The sequence below is a fragment of the Phocoena phocoena genome, chromosome 2 (assembly GCF_963924675.1).
Source record: "Phocoena phocoena chromosome 2, mPhoPho1.1, whole genome shotgun sequence".
Lineage (NCBI taxonomy): Eukaryota > Metazoa > Chordata > Mammalia > Artiodactyla > Phocoenidae > Phocoena > Phocoena phocoena.
This window is the reverse complement of record NC_089220.1, coordinates 48,885,320-48,895,854: the sequence shown is the minus strand read 5'-3', so window position 1 is coordinate 48,895,854 and position 10,535 is coordinate 48,885,320.

Here is a 10,535-nt window from a genome sequence, read left to right as displayed (position 1 = left end):
TCAGGGCAAAATGGTAACCTATAATTTAAAATAGAACGCAGCCAAGACATGGTAAAACTAAATCTCAAAGTTCTTCATTAAAAGGCAAATTAATGAAAAGTGAATTAGGCCATGGGGCAGAAGGATACTTAACTGTAAAATGAACCAAAGCAGGTCATTAAATTGACAAACAGGATGAATAGCTGATTCTCAAAACCAGAGCCAATTTGACAACAATTGCTACATAGGAAAGCTCTTGACTAGGCATATAAAATAGAGGAGGAAGGGCAAAGATGAAGTTTCCAGAACTGGGGACAAATGAAAACCTTAGTAAGTCATTATCTCTGCATACTTCTTCACAGACTAGTCTACTGCTGTTTACAGCTGCTTGAGGTCATTTAATCAAATATACTTTCTAGAACATTTTCTAGAACCCTTCTAGTTAATCTTGGCAGTGGTCTGGGGAGGGCAGCAGTGTTGAAAAGCAGCAGTTCCCAGCTATAGCTTTGACTTTCTAGAACCAAAAGGGTCATAAGAGAGAGTGAGCAGAAAGAAGACTGCAAATGTGTGTCCTGCAGGGCTTCTATAACACTCCCCCTCCTTGTCCTCAGGTGGATCTACAGAGCAGGGATTATTTGAGGGCTGCTACAGGGTAGGCTCATTGCTTGGTTCTGGAGATCCACTGTTAAGTCAGATATACACTGTCTGTGATCTGGTGCAGGCGGAGCTTAAAGTCAAGTCAGTAGAGGTGAAAGGAAAAGGAAAGGGACCTGGAATGGTTTCCAGTTACTGTCATACCTTCCCATACCCCCTGCTTTGGGCTTGGGGGTGGAGGAAGGGAAAGAGGGAAGAGGAAAAGAAGAGACCTTTTAAGGAGAAAGGTTGGAAAGAAGAGAGATGTGAAAAATGAAATACACACACCTCAGAAATACTAATGGCTAATGCATTTTGAGAACTTACATTGCCACCATGGCCAATTTCAAGCTACCAATCTGATGTCACTGAACGTAGGGCTTGGGCAGAAATTCACAGTCGTTCACCATTATATGCTATTTGCACCATATAGATTCAACAGATGTAAATAATCTCAGAACCATAGATAATAGTAAAATGTAGTCAAATAGTTAGGAAGTGATGAGTTTTGATTATTTATTACCTGATTTAATATAACCTATTATTAAATTATATAATTTAATTTTTAATAGGGGCTATATTTAACAATGATGTGCAAAATTCCTGGAAATTTAACAGTTGGCTTTTGCAGATACAAGCCCTCACACCACTGCTTATGAAGCAAGTACTCTTATTATCCCCATTTTACGTTAATAGGAAAATGAGGAAAAGAGAAGTTTAGTAATTTGACCAAGTTTCCATAATTTGTGAATGCCTGAGCTGAGGTAACAAACTGAGGCTCCAAAGCTTTTCTGCTTCTCTGCTGGGAAAGTGTAGACAAAACAGCCCCCAGTGACCCCAAATTCATCTCTATCTACATGCTAATTACTGGCTGTGGGAAAAACTATTTTGTAGGTCTCTAGTGGGGAGAGCAGCTTTAGGAAGGGATAGATGACTCTAGCCTGGATGGTTGAAGGCTGGTGAGAGGGAATCCCCACCAAGCTAAAAAGACTGCTGCTTCCTCCCTCTGCCCCCAGAAGGAGGCTGCATCTGAACTCAAGCTAATATGCTGAATCTTGTTGGATGTTCTTTGAGGACAATATCAGAACTCTTCTTCTTAAATTAACGTAAACATGAGATATCATTTCTGGCTAAGATGAATGAATTTATAGAATTATAACACCCATTTGGGCTAAATCCATATTCTCTCCAGAATCCTCGCAGAGATTTCTGAGAGGGTCGTAACTCTCAGTGAGAAAGACACAATTACTTAGGGGTGAGGGAGGAAATGTTACCGTTCAAGCAAAGAGTTTGTTATGAGAGTTAAGTAAATACTGCTGCTCATAACCATTACTAACACCAAACTGGCAGCAGCAAATTACTTTCGCTCATGACTCTTGGTGATTCCAATTTTATGCATATTTTTGAAATCATAATTATTATTCCAATATTTAGAACAGAAAATATATATCCTATAGAATACTAGATACTTTAGAACAGAGTATTAATGTTAAGCTTGATATTATGTATAAGATTTTCTTTTCATTATAACTGTGCATTTTAATGATCTGTAGTTGATAAAAGCAATTTATATCATTAAACTGCTTTTTTGCTATGGCATTTTGTGATGAACTAATTAATAACTTAGACTCATAAAGTGGGTATCTCAGTGAATTAATTTTATATTCATAACCTATGATCCTAGACTGCATATTTACGAAACTCAAGAAAGTAAAAAAAATCCATATTCATTTTTGACATAAATGTAAATCACTTCAAACATTATTTGAAGTGAATAAATGTATACAAACATTCATTACTTGGAGGCTAATTCATCTGCATTATGAATTTATGAAGATTGTGCCTCTTATGGTCTCCATGGTAACAAAAATAAAACAAGTTAATGGGAAGAGGTTTCTCTTAATCTCTATAAAAGGGGTTAAGGCCCTTTTATGACATATTCAAATTTAAACCATCAAATCAAATTTACATTCAGTCAGCTTCAAAGATTAAAAAGGTGATCAATACACTTGAATGTCATTTTCAATAACCAACAACCCAATTACCAAATTCAGTGCTGGGCACAAGTGTCCTTCATAGCATAAGGATAAAAACAACATTGTAATCTAGTTCAGATATCACTAAACTATTCACTAATACATTTGCTTAATGAGCCCATAGCCTCATTAATTTTCTTATTCAGGTTTTCAGTTTTCATCCTACTAATGAATATTGGCCACATTGATTGATTATGAGTTCTCTGGCTGACAGAGGTGGAGGCCAGGTCATGCTAAAGGCAATGGAAAGTGAATTCAAAGGAGAGCTGGAAAGATGGCAGTAGCGCTCTCATTGCAGCATCTGGGAAGTGCCCTCAGAGGACACAGGTATATCTCAGCCCCCGCTTCAGCTGCTGCATGTCCATTTTTCCTCTTTCATGCCCATCCATAACCACTGTCTGCTTTCAAGCCTTCCAGAGCCATGTAACATTTGAGACCTCTCAGTAACAGAATTCACTAGCTAGGCAAGGACTACTACATGTTCAACAAAAGCTTTTCCTTTACCTCCTGGTCACACGGCTAAATCACAGTTCCCTGACTCCCTTGCACATGAGTGAGTTGCGGTCAACGAAACAAGGGCAAACCATATTGACCATTTCCAGGCCTGTCATGCAAACTTCCTATGGGATTCTCTGTATCTTCTCAGTCCCTATTTGCCAATTGGAGGCAGAGGATCCAACAGAGAAGTCTGAGATCCTAGCAAAATTAGAGCCATATGGGGGAAGGAGACCCTGAATGACCACACTGAAAGCTGTCCTCCAGCCCTGAACACCCTCATCAGACTTGACAGGAGAGCAAAAATAAACTTTTATTATGTTAAGCCACTGACATTTTGAGATTTGACTGTCACAGCAGCTAGCCTTATTTACTCTAGTACAATGGGGAAGGGGAGGCAGTTTTATACAATATGAAATTGTTTCTCCTTGATGCCTTTGTCAAGGCTGCCCCCTTTTTGTTAAAACTACACTACCATTTTCAGTGGAGTGATGACCCTTGATGCTTAGATACCAAAAAGTAGCTATTTTTAGTAGGAAAACAAAAAGTGTTACAAAGGCTCAGGGAAGGGGAGAAAGGTACAAATATATAAAACATCTGACTTTTAGTGGTTTTATTGCATAACAATACATATACAAATCATGCAAAACATAAAAATACAGGCAGTAATCTCTTCCTAAACAATGAACGGATAAATAGAATATTACCCAACAGCTAGAAGAAATAAGTAGGCTAAAATAATATTATACAGGATAATTACATTCTAAATGTACAGCATTTTAAATTGTAAAGTTATAAGAGAGATCTCTTTTGACAAGAAGTCTCTCAAAATTGTTATAGGTAAATATAACTTCTTTACAAAACAACAGAAAAAAAGGAGCTAGTAAACCATTTATGAAAAAATCAATTAATTATTAAAGTGACACTTAACAGCTTTAAATTGCTAATCCCTAACATACTTCTGTTTATTTCTTTAGCCTAAGGAAATAATAATATTAAAAACTGCTTGTCAGTAAAATTTACAATCAGTGTGATAGCAACTTTTACTCCCAAATTTTTAAGAAATTGGATTCTTGAAAGTCTTACCTATTTTGTTTTTAGAAAAGTTTTAAATTATATACATGCACAACTCATTGGCACATTAAAAATGTACGGCCATACAAAAACAGACAGTGGTCAGTGGAACAGAACAGAGAGCCCAGAAATAAACCCACACACCTATGGACAATTAATCTCCAACAAAGAAGGCAAGAATATACAATGGGGAAAAGACAGTCTCTTCCGCAAGTGGTGTTGGGAAAGCTGGATGGCCATATGTTAATCAATGAAGTTAGAACACACCCTCAAACCATACACAAAAATAAACCCAAAATGACTTAAAGACTTAACTATAAGACAAGGCACCATAAAACTCCTAGAAGAGAACACAGGCAAAACATTCTTGGACATAAATTGTACCAGTGTTTTCTAAGGTCAGTCTCTCAAGGCAATAGAAATAAAAGCAAAAATAAACAAATGGGACCTAAGCCAAACTTATAAACTTTTGCATAGCAAAGGAAACCATAAACAAAATGAAAAGACAACCTACAGACTGGGAGAAAATATTTGCAAATGATGTGACTAACAAGGGCTTTATTTCCAAAATATACAAACAGCGAATAAAACTCAACAACAACAAAACAAACAAATCAATCAGAAAAAGGGCAGAAGACCTAAACAGGCATTTCTCCGAAGAAGACATACAGATGGCCAAGAGGCACATGAAAAAATGCTCAACGTTGCTAATTATTAGAGAAATGCAAATCAAAATTACAATGAGGTACCACCTCACACCAGTCAGAACGGCCATCATCAAAAAGTCTACAGATAGCAAATGCTGGAGAAGGTGTGGAGAAAAGGGGACCCTCCTACACTGTTGGTGGGAATGTAAACTGGTGCAGCCACTATGGAAAACAGTATGGAGGTTCCTCAAAAAGATAAAAATAGAGGGACTTCACTGGTGGTACAGTGTTTAAGACTGCGCTCACAGTGCAGGTGGCCCAGGTTCGATCCCTGGTCAGGGAACTAGATCCCACATGCCACAACTAAGAGCCCACATGCCACAACTAAAGAAGCCCACATGTGGGCAACAAAGATCTCTCCTCCTGAAACTAAGACCCAGCACAGCCAAATAAATAAATATTAAAAAAAACCCAAAACTAAAAATAGAGTTGCTATATGATCCAGCAATTCCACTCCTGGGTATATACCCAGACAAAACTATAATTTGAAAAGATACATGCACCCCTATGTTCATAGCAGCACTATTTACAATAGCCAAGACATGGAAACAAGCTAAATGTCCATCGACATATGAATGGATAAAGAAGATGTGGCACATATATACAATGGAATATTACTCAGCCATAAAAAAGAGTGAAATAATGCCATTTGCAGCACCATGGATGGACTTAGAGACTATCATACTAAGCGAAGTAAGTCAGAAAGAGAAAGACAAATACCATATGAAATCATTTATATGTGGAATCTAAAATATGACACAAATGAACTGATCTAAGAAATAGAAACAGGGCTTCCCTGGTGGCACAGTGGTTGGGAGTCTGCCTGCCATTGCAGGGGACGTGGGTTCATGCCCCGGTCCGGGAGGATCCCACATGCCGCGGAGCCATGGCCGCTGAGCCTGAGCGTCCGGAGCCTGTGCTCCGTAACGGGAGAGGCTGCAACAGTGAGAGGCCCGAATACTGCAAAAAAAAAAAAAAAAAAAAAAAGAAAAAAGAAAAAGTAACAGACTCACAGACATAGAGAACAGACTTGTGGTTCCCAAGGAGGGGAGGGTAGAGGAGGGAGTTTGGGATTGGGAGTTTGGGATTAGCAGAGGCAAATTATTATGTATAGGATTGATAAACAACAAGGTCCTACTGTACAGCACAGGGAACTATATTCAATATCCTGTGACAGGGCTTCCCTGGTGGTGCAGTGGTTAAGAATCCGCCTGCCAATGCAGGGGACATGGGTTCCAGCCCTGGTCCAGGAAGATCCCACATGCATGGAGCAGCTAAGCCTGTGTGCCACAACTACTGAGCCTATGCTCTAGAGTCCGCAAGCCACAACTACTGAGCCCACGTGCCTAGAGCCTGTGCTCCACAACAAGAGAAGCCACCACAATGAGAAGCCTGCACACTGCAACGAAGAGTAGCCCCTGTTCGCCACAACTAGAGAAAGCTCACACGCAGCAACAAAGACCCAACTCAGCCAAAAATAAATAAATAAATTTATATATTGAAAAAAATATATCCTGTGACAAACCATAATGGAAAAGAATATGAAAAAGAATATATATATATATGTATAACTGAGTCCCTATGCTGTACAGCAGAAATTAACACAACATTGTAAATCAACCATACTTCAATAATATTTTAAAAAATTAAAAAAGAAAAAAGAAAACTAAAAAAAAAACCTGCTGGAAAAAAAAATGTACAGCCATATTAGACATTTAAATTTGACCAAAATAAAGATTGAATATTTAAAAGGAAACCAAGTAAAGGAGTATTTTTTTAAAATTTTGCCTACTATCATTTGATCTTCAAAACAAAAATAAAAACACTACAATCTAGTTTAAATAATAATACAAATAAGCATCACATTTAATATCCAACAAACTATCAACATCTAATGAACTACCCATTGCCATTCTAATCTGTGCACTTCTCTCCTCTCTTTATTTCAAAGGATAAGATGATGTTTTTGAAAGCACCTTCTCAACTATAAAGCATAATATGAAGTTAGTGTAAGATATCATTCAATCTAGATGATTTGAGGACAATGTCATAACAAGTAAAGACATATGAGATTTAAGCTTCCTTCTATTAGCCTACACTCCCACCTTCACATCCAGGAACATGAACATTTGGAGACACTCTCTTATTCAATTAACATCTATGCAAGTTTAGGTTATCACCTCACTCCCTCCACCCCTCTGCCTTTTTTTTTTCCCCCAAAGTAAAAAAATAGAAACACAAGTATAAAGACACTAAGGAAAACTTTATCAATTAGAAGAAGGACCAGCCCTACGAATCACGTAGCCCTGTGATATTTCTAAGTGATCGCTGCCCCATTTCAGATTTATAAAACAGTCACACACTGCCACAAAGCTTAACATTAACCAGTATTGTCTCCATAATCTCTCACTTTTCCCATTATACCTTTGAGACTGTTATTCAGTGCTTTTAGGAAATAAAGAAAAATGCTTCTTTGCTATAATGGATGTCTTCTGTTACTTTGAGGCTTTAGAACATGGTATCATTTTCTGAAGATGAGCACACTGGATTGCAAAACCTAATTTTTTAATGATGTTTGATTTCATTTTACTATCTACATGTGTATATTGACACCATTATAATATTATTCTTGTCAATTACACTGTTGCAAGGAACTTAAAATTTTTTGACTAGAGAAAGATCTTCAAAATACTGGGGAAATTTTGGCTTTCATTCATAAATTGCCTTTTTTTGACATACAGGCACAATGGAAAGAAGATTTTGAGGGAACGGATTAAACATGATGATTAGGAATTGGGTTCAAATGGTCACTAAATGGGGAAAGAGATAAGAGGTTGGGCCCACATACCTGATAAGGCCTTAATAAACTCTTTATCTGATAAGGCCTTTAAGGACTAAGCTCACAGATATTAAAATGACTTCCAAAACATGATATCATACAGTGGTTAATCCTTCCAAAAACAATTAAATGTTCTCCTGGTTCTGAGAGTCTGTGAAGTTGTTAATCCCCCAGGTTCTAAAATCTGACAGACCTGCTTTGAATCTGGCTTCTGCTGCTTATCAATGTCCTGAGCATATTGTTTCTTCTCTTTTCAAGACTGATTTCTCATCTGCAAAAAGGTGATTAACAGCTTTTGCTTCCTCCGGATGCTGTGAAAATTAAACAGCATCATATCTGGACACCTCTTCATCTGGTGCCTCATACACAGTTATTGTACAATAAATACTGTGGTCTTGATATTATTATTGCTGTTATTGTTACTACGATATAGGCAATAGGCCAAAATTGCTAACTGCAGGGCCATGGGATACTAGTGCAACACGTTAAGCTATGAAGTGATGCTTTTTTAAAAAAATAAATTTATTTATTTTTATTTATTTATTATTTTTGGCTGTGTTGGGTCTTCGTTGCTGTGCACGGGCTTTCTCTAGTTGTGGCGAGCAGGCGCTATTCTGCTGCGGTGCGCAGGTGTTGCGGTGCGCGGGCTTCTCATTGCAGTGGCTTCTCTTGTTGTGGAGCACAGGCTCTAGGCGCGCGGGCTCAGTAGTTGTGGCTCGCGGGGCCTAGAGCGCAGGCTCAGTAGTTGTGGCGCACGGGCTTAGGTGCTCTGCAGCACGTGGGATCTTCCCCGACCAGGGCTTTAACCCGTGTCCCCTGCATTGGCAGGCGGATTCTTAACCACTGCACCACCAGGGGAGCCCTGAAGTGATGGTTTTTATGTTTTCCAAAACCTGTTTCCAGCTGAAAATATTTTCATGTTTTCTCACTGTAATCTAAAGACACGTCCTCTGCCACCTAGTGGCTCCTTATGACCAGTCAAGGAAAACATAAAAAGACACCCTCAAATCCCCCCCCAAAAGCCACCATATTTAACAAAGGAATCATGCTGTAGATTTTCAAAAGAAGTTATACATGGTAGCAAAAAACTGCTTAAATTTAACATATTATTTTTTCTTCATAATATTCTATTAATCAAATTGTATTTCAATATTTAATTGCTAACAGCATCTCTGCAGAGTGACTGTGAGGGAGCCTTTATGGCTTTTAGGCCACAAGTGAGTTCCCTGGTGTCTTCATGGTAGAGGTGGTACAAAAACATAAGGATTTCATCTTCTCTGCTTTTAAAATACAAATATCACAAGTGCTGATTTTTTTTAAAAGTGTGGAGTGCTCAGGTGCCTTCTACTTCTATTTCTTAAACTGGGGGTAAGAACAGGTTTATTTTTTATTATTTAAACTAAATGTATCTGTTTTACACAAGAATGGAAGTTCGCTGGCAAAAGAAGCAAGAAGGGTCATCTAGACAGAGGGGACCTTGGAATAAGGCAGGGTATGTGTGACGGCCGGCTCTGTAACCTGTAAGTAGTTCCATGTGTTTGGGTTGTAAGGTTCACGGTGAAAGTAGTGTGTAGAAAGGTAGGTGTGGCCAGATGCCCAAAGGCCTGGAATGGGATGTATCTGGACTTTCACCTGTGGGGTATTAGAAGCCATCACAGATCTTTACAATGGAAATTAGATGATTGATAAGGACAAAAGCTACCAGTGAATAATTATCTCCTGTGTACCAGACCCCTTTCGTTCTAAATATTATCTCAATCCTTACAGTAACCCTTGAAACTTTCCCCCCTTCATTTTACTTAGTGGAAAACTGAGGCTCGTGGAAGTTAAGTAACTTACTTGAGGTCACACAACCAATAAGTGAGGGAGCTTGAATTGAAAGATGATCTATCTCTAAAGCATGAGTCCATGCCGGTAAACCAGAATATGCCATGCTTCCTGATATGGTCACATTTGTTTTAGGACAGTAGTGTTCTCTTAGTTTGATTCACTTTTTGAGAATTAGGGAACATACTTTGAAGGTGGGGGCTATCTCTTTAAATGTGTTTGTCCACCACTGTGCACAGGAAGTGTTCAAATGCTTGCTGAATGACTCAACGCAATGCCAGTCTCTGACTCCAGAAAGGGTGAGTGGAAGGCATCAAAATGAAGCCTTCTTAGATGTTACTACATTTTCATCCAGCTGCTCAAAAATGCACAGGGATGCACTATTTGAACAATGCTCCTAGGTTTTCTGGGCCGCTCTATATCAATAAATAACGTGTATTGAGCATGCATTACATATATTAACTCACATGAGCCTCGCAATAGCCCGAGACTGAGGCACAGAGAGCTTGTATAACTTGCCTAAGTTCTCAGATCACTAATTGGTAGAGGCAGGATTCAAGGCCAGGAATCTGACTTTAGAACCCTCACTCTTAAGCACCTTGCTATACAGTCCCCACTGGACTAGACTCAGCCAAGACTTGTTCTACTCAGTAGGATTCAGCAGGATAGTCATCTCCTAGGATGACAGTGGAGATGGGCGGCCTGTGGGCAGCACAAAGGAAGCAGAGACTTCCACTGCCCGCCACTGTGCTCCGAGGCCTCCAGCCAAGGGGTAAGTGAGGCTCAAATTCATCTTGTATTCTGTAGACAGCGCCCTGTGCCCCAGCCGCTATCTCTGCCAAGTCAAGTCCCCTGCAGGAGGAAAGGTTTCCTTTTCCTAATTTATGTGAAGGCACCAGACTGCAAGCAGGCCGGCATGGGGAAGAAATGACTAACCTTCCAGGA